Below are 19668 nucleotides of genomic sequence, written 5' to 3'. Positions count from 1 at the left end.
TCCTAAAAACAAAAACAAAAAAATACCAGCATACTGTTTAAAGTAGATTTGGTGTGTTGAAAAACAGGCCTGGATACCAGGAGATACGTACAGGAATGTTCACAGGAACAACATTTGAAATAGCAAAGAACTGGCCACAGTCCAAAAGCCCAGGGATGCAGGAATGGATAAATACCAATGGTGTATTGTAGTCAAACTGCCTGGTACAGTGATGAAAATGAGCCAGAGCTTAATGTTGAGTGCAAACAAGTTGAGAAATATACTGTACATGACTCCATTTATACGAAGCTAAAAACAGGCAAAACAAACGATGTATTATTATTTAGGAATTCAGAGAGATGCGGCAAAACATGGGAATGAAAAACACAAAACTGAGAATATTGGTTTCATAGAGAAGAAGCAGAGTGAAGATGAAGGAAGGGTCACTAGAGGTTTTCAGAGGTCCTGACACTGTCATTTTCCATTTCATTTAGGTGTAGGACATATATGTTCGCTTACACGCTGTTCTCTACACCTTACACAGATGTTTAAAATAGCATTTTGCACATACTTAATATTTAATAAAACAAGTCTTTACAACGGACTTGGGAATAACTCAGGGCTTCTTCACCCAAATATGGCTCTGGCTTATTTCACGTTTGTATATAAATGCTTTTTGAAAAACATAAGTTTAACACCCTTTCTTCTATTTATTCAATATGTTGGAGAACGCAGCCTGAAGAAAAGAAAACCATCTGAAAACGCAAGGCAAACTGCAAACAAAAACCATTTTCCCTGAAAAGCCATGGGAACCCGGAGCTGGTACTCTCTTCTTTGACAGACTGTGGAGTCAGTCTGTGGTGCCCTGGTCTGACACAACTCAGGGTCTGTGAGGCACGCTGCAGCTACATTCACTTATAAGGGTGCCTTTTTTACAGAAAACCAAGGATTCAGTTTCCCAAGACTGCTAGGCAAGAACCTCCAAAAAAGGGAAAAATAAAACTTACATATCCATGCAAATCAAAATTCATAGAACAGTGGCAGGCAGCCAACCCAACTATTCCAGGTCTGCTCTCCCATCTGCTTGGCCAGTTAACTGCCGGAAAATACAAGCAAATCACTTCTTCTGCAAGTAATTCTCAATAGGGCTCCTAAAAACCAGACTCCATGATGCAACTTTAATAAGACAGAACAGCTTATTATGATCAATAAAGCAAAGCCTTCCAGCAGTTGCTGAGCCAAACACTGGCTCAAAAGCCTCTTCGATGGACATGGGGCATGTACACCATCCTTCCCCAGCACTGAGGAAGGCCCTGGGCCAGGAAAGGCTCGCAAACCAGGAAGCAGCTCTGTCCTGATTCCTCTCTATAGAGAAACCCAACGGCGTTCTCATCCTGCTCAATTTTATTAGCCCCAATATATGGTAATTAATTTACTGCAGGCTCTTAATTCATAAATGGATCAAATAAAGCCTTGCATGGCTCTTGGCAGCTAACCCTTACTAAATTATGGTGACTAGAAGTTTGTTCAAATGCTGCCCATAAGTCAGCCCCTTCAGCTTGTAAAGTTCAATTAGAGTTCTTAGCTTATTGTGTGCCTTAAAGCTTCAAAGAAGGCATTATTCATGCAGTTTCCACTGCCAAAAAGAGGAAAGCTGGCAATGAAGCAATTCCTAGAATGTGGATTCAGGCATTACCAGGAAATTTTAAAACTTCAGCTCAGTACCCAAATGTCTCCACTTTAGGACAAATCTTAGTGAGCTGTAAAAGACTAAAATTAATCTAATGAACTATGTAAATCTACATAATAATGAAAGTTCCGATCAAGAGTGCAGAAAAGTAACACCTACTAGAGTTTCTTTTTCTATATTTCCCCAGTATACGTGCCACTGGTAGGTTACTATAAATGTAATCGAAAACAGGCTGGAGGCTTAATGGGAGGCCAGAAAGGACATCTTGGAATCACAATCCCCACCACCATGGGATGTCATCTCAGTTCTCATGCTCGTATCTCGAACTGGCAGACAAAGCCTGGGGTACGACCCACCAAAGGTTTGAATATGACTGGCATTTTCTGAGGTGGCACTTCAGCTGCCATGCATGTTTTCTTTGTATGTTTCTACTTTCAGGCAGGGGTAGTGACAGTTCTGCCCAGGCGAGCAGGGCGAGGACTTTCGCTCTGACGCTTCCCTTCCCGGCAGGTAAGTGACTGGACTCAGTTTGCCTTCCCCTGGGAGGTGCTGCGGTTGCCCTCAGAGATGAGAAAGAATTGGTGTGTTTTCCCAAGAGCACACCATTAAGTCAGAAAAAGCCCCTGGCAACAAAGCTCCATGTCTGTCTGCAAAAGAAGAATCTGGTGCTGCCAGTTCTGTAAACATCCAGCCTTTCCTATTCCTGGGCATGAGGCTTAGATGAAGGAGCAGGAAAACAATTCCACTGTGAGCTTCTGCCAGGGAGACCAACGCTCTAAATCTCCTTGAAGCTGAAAACAAATTAGCAGCTTTGCCTGCACCAAGCTGGCCATCAGAAAGGAGGATGCTTTTCACTCCAGCATTACAAACTGTGCTGCTCATAGATAACACTTTTAAGGATATAAAAATGTTTCCTTCAGCTTACTGCCTGTCACCTCATTGACTCTACTGACAGAACTGCGTGAAACCCACACAGCAAGCTCCCTCAGGCCCCAACGTGGGCTTGAGCAACATGGAGGGAGACACACAGGAGAAGGGAGGGTGTTTTTAAAGTCATGGGCTAACGACCTCCTTTCTCTTCACAATTCATTCATTCATTCATTCATTCATTCATTCATACACTTCTTTATTGGTAGCTACCTTTGCGCTTGGCACTAGGGAAACAAGTGTGAACCAGACAGACAAGAATGCTTCAGAATCAGACATCACTGTGATAGTTATAATCATATTTTACAGTCTTCATACTCAATTAGGAAGGTAAGTATCTTTTATTATACTAAAGTAGGTGGACTAAAGGAAAAAGCACCTTTCAAGGCTGAGAAGAAATACTTGAAAATAACAAGTACAGTTGACCCTTGAACAATATGGGTTTGAACTGCACGGGTCCACTTATACGCAGATGTGTTTTCAATAAAAATACAGTCGGTCCTCTGTATCCCTGGGTTTTGCATTCATGATTCAACCAACTGTGGTGGATCTAAAACAGTATTTTAAGTCTTTGGTTGGGAATGAGGGCCTTAAGTTATGCATGGGAGGTCAGAGTCCCTAACCCTGGCCTTGGTCAAGGGTCAGCTGTAATTGCTTGTGCTTTGGTGAAGTGAGCAGAGTGCTTCCAGACACACCCTGGGGCCTGGTGCTACCAGAACAAGGCCAAGGAACCTTGGCTTAATGAGGTGTCTTCAACGCATCTGTCCTTGGTAGAAGGAAGTGCTTATCAGACCTGACTCTCAGTCAGCATCTTAGAGGTGCAGGTGTCAAAGGGTTGGTCAGCAACCAAGGCGATGACAGTTTTGCTACAAACACTGAAAGGAATTTGTGAAAAATTAACTTGGTGAACTCACGATGCTAAGATAAAAAGAACAGAACTCAAACCCAAAATAATGATCTGGCCAGGATCCAAAAGGGAGGCAGATAGTCTGTCTAATGCAAAAGCTACTACATTTCTTTTGTTTAGATAACCAATAGCCAAATGAAAAAGGGCAGTTCGCTATTTAATTTATATGCCACTGTTTTAAATTCCCAAGCACACATAGTTTGAAAACCAAGCATAACTAAAGCCAAATTTGGGGGATGGGAGGGGGAAAATAAGCCAAGTAAGCTATAAAAATAATAAATTGAATGACTTGATCTCTCTATAGAAGGAAAATGATAATTATGATGGCATATTCCAAATCAACTGAAATTATCTCAATTTCAGGTCATGGAATAGATGGTAGCTACCAAGAAAACTCAACAAAGGAGCTTAAGATTCTTTAAGAGTTTTCTCATCTGTATAATGGGTATAGTATTAAAGTTTAAAAACAAAAAAACAAGATTAAGTTTTTTTGTACAATGGAGAAATGAAAATTTACTCATTGTTTTCTGAAGTTCGCACCAAAAAAGTTGGTGGCCAGGAAATCAGAGAAGGCTTTTCTGGGGAAACTGATCAAAAATAGAGAAAAGGCATATGGAAACCCCCCAGCTGGGGGACTCCTAGAGAAATGATACACTCAGATCTCCCTGTACCGTCAAAAGGTCCACCCAAGCATGTGGAATTTCACATCAGCCTCCTAGGCCATCACTGATGCAGAGAGCTAAGGATCATCAGGCATTGGAGACAAGTCTCCAACACCAAAGACAAAGGCCAAAACAAACACACAAACAAGAAAAGAAACTTAGAGGACTTAGAAACAACGCTGAGAGAAGGAGAAGGAGAGGGAGACGGAGAGGGAAGGGAGAGGGAAGGGAGAGGGGAGGGAGAGGGAGAGGGAGAGAGAGAAAGGGGGGGGAGAGAGAGAGAGAGAGAGAGAGAGAGAGAGAGGCAGCGAGGAGGAAAGAAAGAGATAATTTATATCCTTGGGGAAAGGAGGAAACACTGCATTGATGAAACTAGAATAGGAGGTTTGTAAGGAAATAATTCCAATAACAAGAAGAGCTTCCAGAATTGAAAACTATATGAGGACAGATTTTTTTCAATGAAAAAAATGGTAAGAGTTGAGAAACTCTTTCGAAATCAGAAAATATGTAAAAATCTGTAAGTCAGAGATTTCAAAAAGGAGAAATCAAAAAAAGTAGAAGATTGATATAGGAGGATCAACTTCTAAATAAAAGGAGCTCCAGAAAGGGAGAAAATGGAAACAGAAATTATGTCCTCTCCAAAGAAATACATCTACAAACTTTCCAGGGCCTGAGTTCCTAGTGAGAGAACTAAGCTCAGCACAAAGACTCATGTCTGAATACTAGGGACAAAGAAAAGATGAAGGCTTGGTAGATGGGGAAACAAATAGTATCAAACATAAGATCTCCAATCAGGATGGACACTTGTCAAAGACAACATCAAAGCAATGGGGCAATGTCTTCAAAAGTCTGAGAGAAAATGATTTTAACCAATTCTTGCACCTAGCCACTTTATCAATAAAGAATGAGGGTAGAAGGAAAACATATACAAACATTCAAGATTTCAAAAATTTTACTTCCCATGACACCTTTCTGAGGCTGCCATTGGAAGATGTTCTCACCAAAATGAAGGGTCAAAAACGAGAGAAGAGTACAAAGATTCAGAAAATACGTCAGAAGCAAATGGAATCTTTAGGATGGTATACAAGAAAGGGCTAAGATATTTACAGCTCTGCATACGACCTGAGCTATTAGTACAGATTAGAGCGGATCATAAGATTCCAGAGAGACTACTCCAACAGATAAAAATCTATGGATTGCTTGGTGTATTTCAACAAATGAGAAGCAATTTGTACTTCTGGCATGATAGTTTATGGTCAATTAGTGATGGGGACATACAACACTAAGCAAACAAACAGTAAGGCAATTTATTAACTCCAGGGAGAAAGTTGAATGAGAAAGGAAAGGTGCATGTCTTTGCTGTGAATAACGTACCATATTTTGCTGTGTAAAGTGTGCTCCCAGGTATAAAGCGCACCCACATTTTGGCCCAAACTTTCAAGGAAAAAATCTTTCATTTTAATTTTTTAACTCAAATTTTTATTTGTTGCATTTAGGTACTTGTTTTTTGTATTATAAAGGAATTTTAGCATTTATTATTAACATATTATGGTACAAGATATGTTATGTAGCAAATAATTACAAAACACAAGAACAGATACAAGGTATAAGAAATTTTATGTACCGGTAACAAATTTATGATATTTACCCATCATAGACAGCCAAGAACTCTTCCTTGTTGCAAGTTTGTTGTAAGTTCAGCAGAACCCATTATCTTATTCCAGGGTATTATTTTGCATACAGATATTGTAATTGATTTCTAGAGTTACACTTTTAACTCATAAGCATAAATAAAAGAATTAAAAACATTTATATAGATACGAAATTAGTACTATCCATGTATAATGCACATCCTTGTTTTTCCCTCACAATTTGGGCACAAAAGTGCGCATTATACATGGCAAAATACGGTACATAGCCATAATAATGTAAACACTGAATATAGACCAGACTAAAAATCACTTATGGTAGGCAGCCTCTCAGCTGGCCCTCACGACCCCTGTTTCTGGGTATTCACATCACTTGCCTGATGACCTCCCCACCTTGAGTTTGGGCTGGACTTAGTTCTAATAAATAGAATAAATGGCAGAAGTAATGGACTGTTGTTTGAACATTAAGTTACATAAAGACTCTGGAGTCCATTTGGGGCTACTTTCTCTTGGCTCTTGCTGGGGAAGCAAACGGGCAGATCACGAACAGCCCTATGGAGAGGCTCTTGTGGCACAGCATGGAGTTAAGGTCCGCAGTCCAACAGCCTGTGAGGAATGAAAGCCTGTCAACAACCAGGCAAGTAAGGTTAGCGATGATCCTTGGGCCCCAGGCCTCAGCTGACTATGGTACCAGGCTCACAGACTGACCACTGCCTCATGGGACAACTTGAGCCAAAAGCACTTAGCTCAGCTGCTTCCAAGATTCTCGACCCATAGATACTGGGAGGTAATAAACGTTCATTTGGTTTTTCTTTGAAGGTACTACGTTTTAGAGTAATTTGTTAAACAGAAACAGGCAGCTCCCAACTACATTGGGAGAATGGCAGTAAAATAAATACGTGTTGGGAGAGAGGTATAAGAAAGCTAAATCATCATCTTCCATAATAAGAAGTTAATATAAAATATCTAAAACTGAGAAAAATACATTAGGAAATAGCCACATAGACATGTGTTTTCAAAATATAGAGAAAACTACCAGCTAAAAGAATTTAAAGTAGATAGTTGCCTCTGGAGAGGAAGGTGGAACAAGAAACTATCTTTTTTAAGAAGCTGTACACTGTGGCTTTTAAAATTATATACATGTATACCTGAATAACCTGAATAAATTTAAAAAGGAAATTAAACTACACGTGAGGGTTAACTCTCGTGCGTCCAATATATTCTCTATTTCACAGCTATCATTGGGGCATTTTAAGGAATCTTAATGAGTCTTTTTTTAATGAAATTTATTGGGCTGACATTGGTTAATAACATTATATATATAACGAGTCTTAATACAAGGTAGAGACCATAGCACTAGAAGTAGATGGAACGTATGCAGGCATTTCAGATCATAGGTTTGAAAACCTGCGAATGAAACTGTTATGGTTCAACCTTGTAGGAATCTGATCAGATGTCTTCAGTGTGCTCGTTCTTCCTTGGAGTGACATAAATAACATAAATAAATGACAGCCTCCTCAGACCAGACTCCACTTTATCTGCACTACTGCTAATAGTTGAACAGTGATTTGAATGAAAACTAAGTAAACAAAGAGTTCCAGAAATTGATCCATTTTTTTGGAGATTCAAGTCATGCCTACATGCTGTTCAACAGTACTTGGCACTAACCAGGAAGGTGATATAAGGGTAATGCCATCGAGGTTGACCGTTTGCTACGAATTTTGTTCAAAGTTCCTTTAAGTCTGAAATGCTTCTGGCAAAAGCACTCTATGGTCTTCACATTCCTTTGCTTCCCGAACTTCAGGCACCTTCAAGAGACTATGTACTCTACCCTCCCACCCCCATTTTACACATAAGCAAAGTGAGGCCCAGAGCCAAGAAAACATAGCTAGGTGGTGAGAAAAGTGAGACGACAGCCTGGTTCTGTTGACACCTTGTCTAGGGCTTTTTTCTAGGGTTCTTGTTTTCCTTAGTAATTTATCAAAATCCCCAGAGTCCAAAGGCATTTCTGACCTATATCATATTATTTAGCTTATTCAAAATACATTAGCTTTCACAGTGAACAAAGGATGTCAGCCAAAGCAAGGAAAAGCAACCAGAACACTCTAAAAGAACTTCATTAGCTCATTACATACACATATATTTTTATAACAAATGGGGATAGTGGGATGTGGGAGTCCCAACAGAAGTTTAATAGTCACATAGTTTTCCTTCTTCTTTCAGCCAGTCTCCCTTCTGTCTTCTCCTAAGACCGATACACTGCAGTAACCGTAACTGCAAAGTTATAGCAATCACATCATTTTGTTTGCAATTGTTTTTTCTCATGGTTTAACCAGAAGTCTTTTCTCAAAAACAGTTTATCTAGTAGGCATCACAACTGCACCAAGAACCCTTGAGGATTCTGTAACAGTAGTTTTGTTTTGTTTTGTTTTTTAATCTGCCTGATGAGTAACTATTAGAACGTTAATGCCAAAAGAATGGAGAATTTTTAATAAAAATATTATAGGTGCTTCTTGATTTATGCAACCATGCCCTTCCAGAAGATCTTAATAAACACAGATTTTGTATCAAATATAAAATGTTCCTTTTGCTTATCATGGGGGATTACAGAAGCACCTCGCTTCTCACAAGCTTTTTCAGTCTGTTATTGTCAGTCGAGATACTTTTCACTATTCAAGTAACCAAAAAAAAAAAAACACAAAAAGAAGTTCATGTGCAGTAGAAGAAAGGCCTTGGCTGCCTTCAAGGGATATTAATGTTTTCATTTTGGGTTCTAAGCAATCATATTATGCTTACCAACTGGCCTGGCACTCCTGCTATCCCTTTTCATTTTTCATTAATGATCATAGTGAAATACATGGGGCAATGACACCAAACACGGAGCCACAGCAAGTTGAAGCTGCCAGGATTTGGGAACTGAAAGAACACCACAAATTTAGGCTCTCTGCAATCAACCCGTTAACAGTCCTCAGTAAACACCAGACTACTGTTTCTGCTTTCCAAAACATGCAAACAATTTACAGAGTAAATGTACACTACTTAGAGGCGTACATCCTTTGACAGAATATCTGCACCTCCCTTGGGTAAAGGGTGGTGTAAAGACTGATTCTACGGATCAGGAAGGTCAGGGTAGGAGACAAATCTGGAAAAAAAACCAAACATATCAACGAGCTGCAACCCAGACCCCAATGTATTTGGGTTAGCGCCAGGCCTGAAAGATTCCTCAGAGGAGGGGCCCAGTACGGATCAGTCCATTTTCTTCCAAAACCTTGAAGTAAGCATATGTGGACAAGACAACTAGATCCCCCCAAGCCATCACTGACGCTACTAGAACTTGGTGGCATCTGACTCTCCTTTAGACCCTGCCTTGATTTCCACCCGACTCAAATTCCATTCTTCATTTTCCTCACTTTGAGAAAATGAGGATGGTCATGCTAACCAACACCTCAAACACTTACCAGTCAAACACTCCACATGTGTCATGCTGTGTTGGAATTCCATACTTGGAAATGCGCTACTGCAAGAAATTGCAAGCTCGGGAGGACTGGTATGAATGCTGATATTTATTTTAAGAAGATATCTAATTCAAAAGCCAGATATAAAGTGAGGTATTCTAGAGGGTGTACACTGCAGAGATTCTCCGGTAACTGAGTGAGGATTTTGTGGTTAATGCTCTCCTTCTGAATCCCTGAAGATTAATGTGCAGTCAATACAGTTTTAAGTAGCTCACTGCTTTCTGCTTCTTTGAAAACTGACCTGCCATTCCCCTAATCCCTATGGGTCATTTGTCCCACTATCAATTTAGAACTTAACATTTTTTTTTAGAACTCCCTGTGAATGTGATAATGCCTTTCAGTTACCCTACCAAGAAGAGGTCTTATGGAAGAGACAAGTTCAATATGGCACCAGTGTTTTGCAAAGAAGATTGTCACAATCCCAGGCAAGGCCTCCTAACTTGTCTGCCCTTGAGGACTCAAAGCCTCACTGAACTGAAAGAGCCTCTGACATACTTGCTTACCACAGCCAGCTCGCTCAGGACTAGGTTCAGAGAGTGCCAAGCCAATGCCCCCGATCCCAATTATGGCTTTTCTGTGTTTCCAGTCTCCACCCCCCTATATGTTTGTTTGGACAAGAAATAGTTTTCTATGTGTGTGCTCAAGGTGCTGCAAAGAAGAGGCTCACTGTGTGTACTGCGTAGAACTGGCTGGCTTTTCATATTCTGAAAAGCTACTGGGTCTTCTCATGAAGCCGAGGAAAGCTGTGGAAAGCAGCCTTTATTGGTTCTCTCGAAAACAAGTTGGCCTGAGCTGCTACTCAAGCGAAATAGGACACATGAAATGTTCTCCGTCAGTTCTTTCAACTTGACTTACTTCAAAAGTTGTCTGTCAACGTGGATATCCAGAAGACATCTACATGACAACATACAAACTGTGCAGATGTCCATGTGAGTCCCTGAAGAGCTGGCGGAATGCAAGCCGCCTGCCCACTGAGCCAGAAAAACATGTGGCATTGCCTCTGATGCACGGGAAATGGTTGGCCCCTGTTCTTCTTGTTAGAGAAGGCGTAGTCAAAAACGACATTTGGGTATTTTTGTAAAAATATTTGGTGAATATTAAATTTAAAAAACATTTCACTCTATAAGCCGAATTAAGTTCCCACATTTCAGTCAAAACCTCAAACTGACGAGCAAATGTTTGTCTTTTAGCATATTTTTCAAATAATCGGTTATATTCATGCACACACATGCATATAAACAAACACAGACTTAAAACTAGGAAAGGCTGATCGTTTTAGGTAGAAACTAGAAATCCAGAAAGGAGACACATTCATTGTATTCAGATTATCTGTACCTCAGTTTCTCCATCAGAGTAATAGGGTTAGTGATAGTAACCTTCTCCAGAAATGAAAAGATGCTAATTAGATGGTGTTGGCAGAGCAACATCAAGTTTCCCAGGCAAAGTGTTTAATTGTTCAGACACACCACATGTGTCATGTGTCATTGTAAAGGAAACAGACACATTTCTAACGCCCAAGGACTGTAATACTACGAAAGTGTCTCAACTACATATTTGAGTCAGAAGGCTTAATTATTAAATGAATATGTATGGGTGTGGTGTGTATATAATTGCTCAATTTACTATTCAGTTATAAGCAATTATTAAATGAGTAATAAGAGTCTTGCCTACTTCACCATTTTGATTGGACCCCTCCTGGGTCTCCTGCCTGTGTTACATCAGACTTTGATAGACACTTTGCAACTAGGCCCATGAGTTTAATTTCCCCAACTTTCTTTGCTGAGAATGGCTTTCTGAAACCTATAATATGCCTTCTCCCATTTTACAGCTTGTTTTCCTTTTTCTCGGGAAATAATAGCCAATCATATTTGAGAACAGAAGGGCTACGGTAGGGTAGATATTACTTTTAAAAACTACCTGGATAGTTCCTCCTGCTATAGCTATAGAGAAGAAGCCCAGGGAAGAGGCTATAGGAGGAAATAAATTTTGGAGGCAGAGGTGTGTGTGTGGGGAGTGGTTGGGGGGGGCGGGTCATTGAACTGCTGGGGTGTGTGAGGGAAGAAGCTGAAAACTGCTTGAGTACATTACATGACAAATGACATGAATCAACAAATCAGGAGGCGCAAAAGTATTCAAGAAAGATCCTGTCCTTCATTCGTCCTTATTAAAAGGAGCAGAACCCAAAAGAAAGATGTCTGCAGTGACAGAAACACGAGTGACTTAGATTCCTCCCAGTTCAGAATGGTTGCCTGACAGACAAATTTTCTCCCCTGGGTGTGTGAATTCCTCATATCTAAAAGTCTCTTTTAACTTTTTCACTTGGGGGAAAAAAAAGGCTGTAAGATGTCATTCTAGATATAAGCAGAAGTGAAATCTAAACCTTCCTGTCATCCAGCACAAAGTTCCCCGCCAAAGCGGAGTCCCGGCCACATACTACTCAGCAATGTTACTTGCACACATGCTTTCTCTGGCGCTACCATTCTGATTTCTACGACACGGAAAAATCTCATTCCCCTTCTATCTAGGGAGAACCCTGGCTGTGGGCATCGCAAGCTATGCATTTGACTTACAACCTCATCCCTTTTGTCATTAAAATGCCAGGGAGTTCCAAGTTGGGAAGGGTGTAAGTGAGAAGGGCACTCAACCAGCATAAACTGGCCCATGAAAGCAGTTCATCGGCATGTGTTCCAATGTGTTAAAAATGTTTGTGTCCTTTGACTCACCAATTCTGTTTCCTGAAAACAGATCCTCGCATAATAATTGCAAATTCATAAAAACACTCCAAAAACTTCATGCACAAAATTATACAATGTAGTGCTTATATTTATCTAAGGTGATGGCAATGTAAATATCCATCATTAGAGGAATTTAAATTAAATTGTGTATGTGTCCATTTCATGGAATATTTTATATCCGTGACAAATGCTTCTTAGAAAGTGTTTTAAACATCAGAAATGTTTATGCTTTAATGTTATGATTAAAAGAGAAGGCAATAGTCAAAAGTGTAGTATCTACCAAATGATCTCAACTACATTTTTTAAAAATGCATATGGAAAAAGCTAAGAATGAAGTAACCTAACAAATCAAAGTAGTTGTCTGAATAATGAAACTATAGATGATTGTTTTTCTTCTACTTTTTTGGGTTCTTTTCCCTCAAATGTCCTAAAATGACCATGTATTCTTTTTATAATCAGCACATAAAAACCATATTGAGGATATGAATGATTAAAGGGAAAAAGCACACCAAATATTTTCTCTTTTTTTGTGGAGATTGATCTAATAATAGCAAGGTTGGAAGCTGAACTTTATAATGGTTTAAAAAAAAAAAACAACAGTGACAAAGTAGACTTCTGGAACTATTTTTTCCAGATTGTCTAGGCCAAACTGCATTTAAAAGTAACACATTCCTGACTAGTAAGCTATACTACTTAAACTTAAACAGGTATAAAAATCATACCACGTTGTTCCATGAATGTATTCAACAGTCAACAAATATGTATGGTACCCTTACTCTGCCAGGCACTGGGGATCCAACAGTGATCTGAATAGATGGGATTAGTGCACTCGAGAAGCTTACAGCAGAGCGGGCTGAAAGGGAGGGTGTGTGTACATCGATGCAGCTGAAGCTGACTCAATTACTCCTGCCAAAATCAGACGCTAGAGCTATAAAGAATTTCCTATCCTTCTGTACTTAAAAATCAAAACTCCACTTATTATGTCACATCTTACTCCCTCTCCCCAAAGAGCATATACAGAACTTCTGGGCAGAGGTAGATAGAAACCCAGACGTCAGTTCAAAATTCACTCACCAGGTATGCTGCCTTGCCCTTCCTAAGACTCCTTTATTAAACAATAGATAATAATCACTTACATTGGATTTTGTTCTGAGGATTAAGGAAATCATTACCTGCAAGGAAGCCCAGCACGACTCCTGACACAGAGAAAGTAAGTCCTTTCTCTTATCCATAAAATATACATGTTTACGCATAAAAACAATGAAGAATCAAGTAAGGACAGAGATATAAAAAGTCAATAAAATGGGCGGGGTTGGGGTAAGTGGTAGTGATGGCTAAAGGGTATAGGGTTTCTTCTGAGGTAATGAAAATATTATAAAATTAATTGTGGTAGGGCTGTATAACTGAATACATTTGAAAAAAACACTGAATTGTGTACTTTAAATGGGTGGATTGTATGCTATGTGAATTATATCTCAATAAAACGGCTATAAAAATTGTATTTTAAAAAGTCAAGGGCGTCCGGATGGCTCAGTTGGTTAGAGCGCAAGCGCTCAACAACAAGGTTATGGGTTCAATTCCCGCATGGGATGGTGGGCTGCACCCCCTGCAACTAAAGATCGAAAACGGCGACAGGACTTGGAGCTGAGCTGCGCCCTCCACAACTACATTGAAGGACGATGACTTGGAGCTCATGGGCCCTGGAAAAACACACTGTTCCCCAATTTTTCCCAATAAAACTAGAAAGAAAAAATGTCAGCAATTACAGAATAAATAAAAAGTTTGGCTAAATAAAAGAAAAAAAAATCAATGAACTATGTTAATCAATATAAGCCCAGATGAGCCAACAGTTATTCTTTGCAACCAATGAGACCATCTGCATTTTGTAATTAGGAGGTAGATCTTCAGTTCAAAGTCAAAATGCATAAAGACTCTTTCAAGACGTTCTTACTAATTCCTTTACAGAGAAAAGATAAGCAGACAGGACAATACCACACACACAAATCTTATAAGACAACACGTAAATCTTTTACTATACTTAAGTCTGAAAAAAAGGTTAGTTTTAAATGTCTTACATTCTGTATTCACATATAAGGTTAGTTACAATATCAACAAACCAAAAAGGGTAACGAAAAGTCTTTACACAGTGAGAGCAAAACTTACTGCCTCATTACTTAACACTTAATGCCACCACCAAAATATACACACAAAGGTCACAAAAGAACAAATGTTCGGTCTAAAAATATTAAGCTGAATCCTACCTAAGAGCAGCTTACTTTTCACATTGAAAAGATGTGAAGTGAGTGTCTACGTGCTTGCTTTCCAGCAAAACACACAATCACTCATCACACCCAAATGTTGGCCACATTTCCTCATCGGGAAAGCAAAAGCAGGTAAGTCGAGGAGTAAAACAAACCCCAGGACAATGTCACAGACAGGCCTTCCCCTGCTCCTTTCCTTACTCCTTCCTTCAGCCAACAAATCTTTTTTGAGTATCTACTATGTGAATACTCATTCTCCATTTTTCCTTTGTGATTTTTTTTTTTTATGAAGCTGGTAACATTAGTTTCAGTAATCTTAAAAAAGAAAATACTTCTGTATGAGTTTTATAGTTATTTATAATACCGGGGGTGCCAAAAAAAAAATGTATACAAGTAGACACTTTGGTCACTGTTGCTCAAGCAGTAGTTCATCGTAATCAGAAGTGTCTGGACACTGGTGGTAACCCCTTTGAGCACCTCTTGTCATTGCAGAAGTTACACGTGACTTGTATTCATCTTTGTTATCGGTATATGTGTATACTGAGTATTACAATTTTAATACAGTTTCCCTTTCTTAAAATGTGTACACATTTTTTGCACCCTCTGTATATATCTTTAAACCAATTTTATTTTTATTAAAAATACTTTTTGCCACCATACACAGGATTATCAGAGCTACTAAGGTGGTGTACGGTCCAGCAAAAATGCAGACTGGATTTTATGTCTGAGTTGCCTTCTGCGTGTGAAAACAGGCAGCACTATGCAGTTTAGAAGAGTATCCTTTGAGCTACTCTACCACTAATGGTGGTGAATCTCAAGGAAACTACCATAGTTTCATTGGCAACCAACAATGCAAAATGGCCCAAGATACTGAGGATGAAGTTCATGGCCGATACCCAGCGTGGCACTAACTACAACTTCTTTCAGCTCCTCAAAACCTCTGTGGAGTTCCTGTTGAGGATCAAGGTTGGACCCTTTTCCTCATTAGCACAGTGCTTGAACAACTCTGCTCACCTGCCACACACACACACACATTGGGGCTGATTTATCTCCGTTGAGCACAGGACCAATGGGGAGTGCATGCCCAGCAGCCATCTGAAACTTCCCCCATGACTGCACAGTTCTAGTCCTCAATAGTGGGGCAGGTAACGAAATGCAGAAGCATTCTTCCTCTCACACCAGGTGTTAAGTCTTCTCAATAATAGCATACTATCATAAGTTGTTATTTATATTTCCATTGTCCCCTCTGAAAGCCCCCAGTGATTTTCCTGAATACAACCCTTTATTTGCTACTTCATTAACTTTCTTTTATACTCTGGGTTTCTGAGCTATTTCAAAATTAATTCAACAGAGACCACACAGAAATGAAACTACTGTGTCTGGCTCATTGGAGAAACAAACAGTAAGGTCCACCTGACCACAGTGATAAATTAGGAAGAGTGGTACCAATTAGTTGTTCATTAAATCCCCAAAAACCTCTGTGGAGTTCACGTTCAGGATCAAAGCTGGACCCTGTTTCTCATTAGCACTGTGATTAAACAACTATGCTCTCCTGCCACACCACAGCATCTTGTCAGGCACTATTTACCCTGTGGTGTAAGTCAGACAGGTATCTCTGTCCATTTGGTACCCAAGGAAATGAGGTAATAACACATGTAACTTCCTTAAAGGGAAAAGTCAAGCAGCCAGTAAAGGACCAGGACATCCCCTCTGTAATGCAGGTCTGAGCTCCTGTCAGATGAACGCAGGATATAGTGAGGCCAAAAAGGAATACCAACAGACCCACAGGTAGGGGTTCATACCACTATATTCTCACTGGCAGCCGGGCGAGACACAGGAAGTAGGATCCACACTGCTAGCGTAGCCATGGCAGTTATATACAAAACAATAGTGGCTAAAGGCCAACTGGTTACAACTGATGGCCAACTGGTTACAGCTGATGGCCATTTAATAACAGAGCCAGCATCTTTCCACGTTAGGCCCAGAGCCTGGAAACTGCTCTCTGGGACTCTGTCCCCTACACCCTCTTTGAGACAGTGGTTTTCAGCTTAGTTTGTACATCAGAACCCCTGGCGAGCTTTGGAGAAAACACCAACGTCAGGGCGCCAAACCAGACCACATAGCCCATCCAGATCCAAGAAATGCCTGGGAGTGGTGCCCAGCCATTAGCATATTTTAGATGTTCTCCAGGTGATTCAAAGGCATAGAGTTGACAACCACTGTCCTATAACCTATAGTAGATGTTTAAAAGGTTGTCACTGGCAAATACCAGTTTTCCTTCTCTCACTGCCTCTTCTTCAGTGGCTTTACTTAACCAGTAAGAGAAGGAGGGGATGGGGATGACAGAGTGACAGAGCAGTGGTAAATGACAGCCATAACAGTGAACCATGGACACAGCTAAACCAAGTATGTCCTCTGATAGGGCAAAAAAAAAAAGTCCAATCAAAAACATGATTCAATAAAAATCAAAAGGAAAATACATTCAAGAGAGCTAAAAAGCCAGGTTCAAAATATGAATTTACACACATTGTTGCATGCACCCTGTTTTGTCTGCTTTGTTTTATTTTTCTCCCCCCTCAAAAGGGCAAATTTTCAAACAAATAACCACACATAGGCATGTGTGTCCCAAATGTCAGAATGAAATGCTAAGGAAATTCTTTCCAACATCTGAGAGTAATTTTGTACAATACATCATTGCTCCTATGCATTCACCTTAAAGTAGAAAGATCAGAGTCGAATAACTAAATATCTAAATGCAGTAATAGTTTTTCTCTCCTATTAAGCATGATCTGAAACCAACTAATTATTTCCAGAGGGAACTTCTCCCGTAACACTTTATTCCTGAGCACAATTTGGTTCCTAGGCCAACCAGGATTTCATGTACTGCCAGTACCACTGAGGGGAAAGTCTGTGACTAAAAGTATCCTCCTCAAATGAGGAACTCCAAGCACAAGAAACAATTAGATATTTAGCGGGGATTTCATATTCCAGTCTTGCTGTTCCCCAACCGGCATCCAAAGAAGTCACAGGAAGACTCTGTATTCCCCAAACACTGCAGATGCAAGTTGTTAAAATTTCTAGGATCTTGAAACACACACACACACACACACACACACACACACACACACACACACACACACACACACCTACAACCTTCACACGTGTGAATGCTCATAACAAATTAGGTTTGTGAAAAACACTACCAGTTATATAATACACTCAAAATGAAAATACCAGAAAAGAGGTTTTATTCAACTCAGTCTACAGGGCATTAGTCAAAGGCAACTGACAGTTTTATAACTGCTCAACTTGAAGCTCTTTGTTAGTGAAACCTTACACTAGGAAACTACTGTGGCTTACTTTCTCCTCCCCTTCTCCCCATATCCGTCTCTTTTAGCTCTCCCCATGTGTTTGTTCTGCTCCCTTCTTTGTTTCTACCGAAAGGGAAACACTAACAGTCAAGTGGGTTTAATTTTTAAATTGGTACAAAAGCCTTAAACACTCTGTACTAAGAAAAAATGCAAATGGAATGCTCTTGAAAATGGTTGCACATTAAACACACATCTTATGACCCAGGCCTTTATTTACTAAGACGAGTTCTTAAATTCTGCAGAGGTCAGAAGTTTAGTTTATTCAGCAAGAATAACTCTGTTAGCAGTTCCAGCTCCTTCTTGTCACCACAGTAAACATCCACACATTCCAAATCCAGGAAAATGGGAGGCAGTCAAAGGAAGGCCTGAGCTGCCCAGGGTTCCATTACTGTGTGTGAAAAGCTTCTACAGCTATCAGTCTATCGTATGAATGTACAGAAGACATATCCAGAGATGGATGGATCACAGCGTATAAAAGCAGGTACACCAAAATCAGATTGATTTTTCAGAAAATAACAATAATAAAAATAATAACAATAAGAATAATAAGAATACCGCAAAGCTCTTTAAACATATGCCTGGAGTATAAGAATTCCATATCAACTTTATCAAGTTTTTAAACACAGATTTTTTTTTCCCCTAAATAATCCCATCTTTTATTAGAAGCTAAGGTTAAAATTCAAAACCCAGCAGACTTCTAAGCAAAGTGAAAAATAACCCAAGGCCTTACAGCTGTTCCAGAAAGTTTGTGGCTAATTTTACAACATCTACCACCCAGTGAGGTCATACTACAGGAACTTGATCCTACCCTACACTGGAATAAATAAAATAATGACTAAGTCATAGCTAAGAAATGGAAGATAGTGCTTCACCCTAATGCATAAATTATCCAAGTACAAGAAAATCTGACTTTCAAGTTTATGGAAATTAACCCTTACTCTTTCCAAATCATTTTCTGGTCCTGAAAATTGGCACCTAAACTAATTAACGGTGACCTTATGTCTTGAGTCTTATTCTGTACTTTTCACACAAAGATACCAGCCTGAAGCCCTTATCCATCTATTCTGCTCTATGGAAAAGCTAAGGGAAGGAGAACTGTGCACAGTCCAAAGAGAGGCAATTAGTAGTTTGTGTCCCACCCGGGATTCCTTGCACTGGATAGTGTCTGAACAGGCAAGCAAGATGGGAGCATTCTAATTCCAGTTCCTCTTATATCAATCCCTCCCAATGTGTTTGCATAGTACTGTTTTAAATGGCTTTCCAGTTAAAAGTACAATGAGGGAGGTGCCCCCTAAAATTTCTAAGGCCAAAAGTAAAATTTGACTCTCTCTTCCATTTGAGCAAACAAAAGAGTTCCACATATCTACTGTTTTCGTTCCCTTTCTCTGGTTCCTTCTTATATAAGTCTTTATTTTTCCTTATTGATGCTGTCTACAATTTTTAAATCTAATTATGAAATATATCCTAGAAGAGTACATTTAATGTAATATGTAGAATTCAAAGATTTTTCTAAGAATTTTTGTTTTTCTATGTTAACACACCTTAAGCAATTTCTGCCTTCATATAATTATGTTTACACCTGTCACTGATTTTCATTCTTCATTTTTATTCTCTCCTTTCATCCCCCAGTTTGTCACTATTTTAAACTATTTTCTCTCAACTACTTCTTTCCTAACAATTACTCCCAATATAATCCCCTTTCCCATCCACTCAGCTTCTTTTGCATATATTTTACTTTCTCCTCTTTAAGTTTCAGCCCTTAATTTTTCCCCTTGTTACAGAGGACCCTAAACAATGATTTTTAGTCTCAGACACTTCTTGTTACCCTCATCCTTGCCCTTTCCCCCTCCCGAAAGACGGTGATAGTAACAACTGCCATCTCCTTTATCCTTGACCAGTCTAGCTTAGAGGAAAACAGTTCCCCCCCCCCCCCCCCCGTTCTTCATTTTCCTTTGTTCCCCCGGAGTACCCT

General features: G+C 39.6%; 1 protein-coding gene across 5 annotated transcripts in view; it reads right to left on the bottom strand.

Annotated features, from left to right (window-relative positions):
• The window catches only part of ZNF608 (zinc finger protein 608), a gene marked incomplete at its 3' end in the record, with an annotated part of 109807 nt that overhangs the window by 42072 nt on the left and 48067 nt on the right, over positions 1-19668 (bottom strand). The window lies entirely within an intron of this gene.

The sequence above is a fragment of the Rhinolophus hipposideros genome, assembly GCF_964194185.1.
Source record: "Rhinolophus hipposideros genome assembly, chromosome: 7".
Taxonomy (NCBI): Eukaryota; Metazoa; Chordata; class Mammalia; order Chiroptera; family Rhinolophidae; genus Rhinolophus; species Rhinolophus hipposideros.
This window is presented reverse-complemented; position numbering and strand designations above follow the sequence as displayed.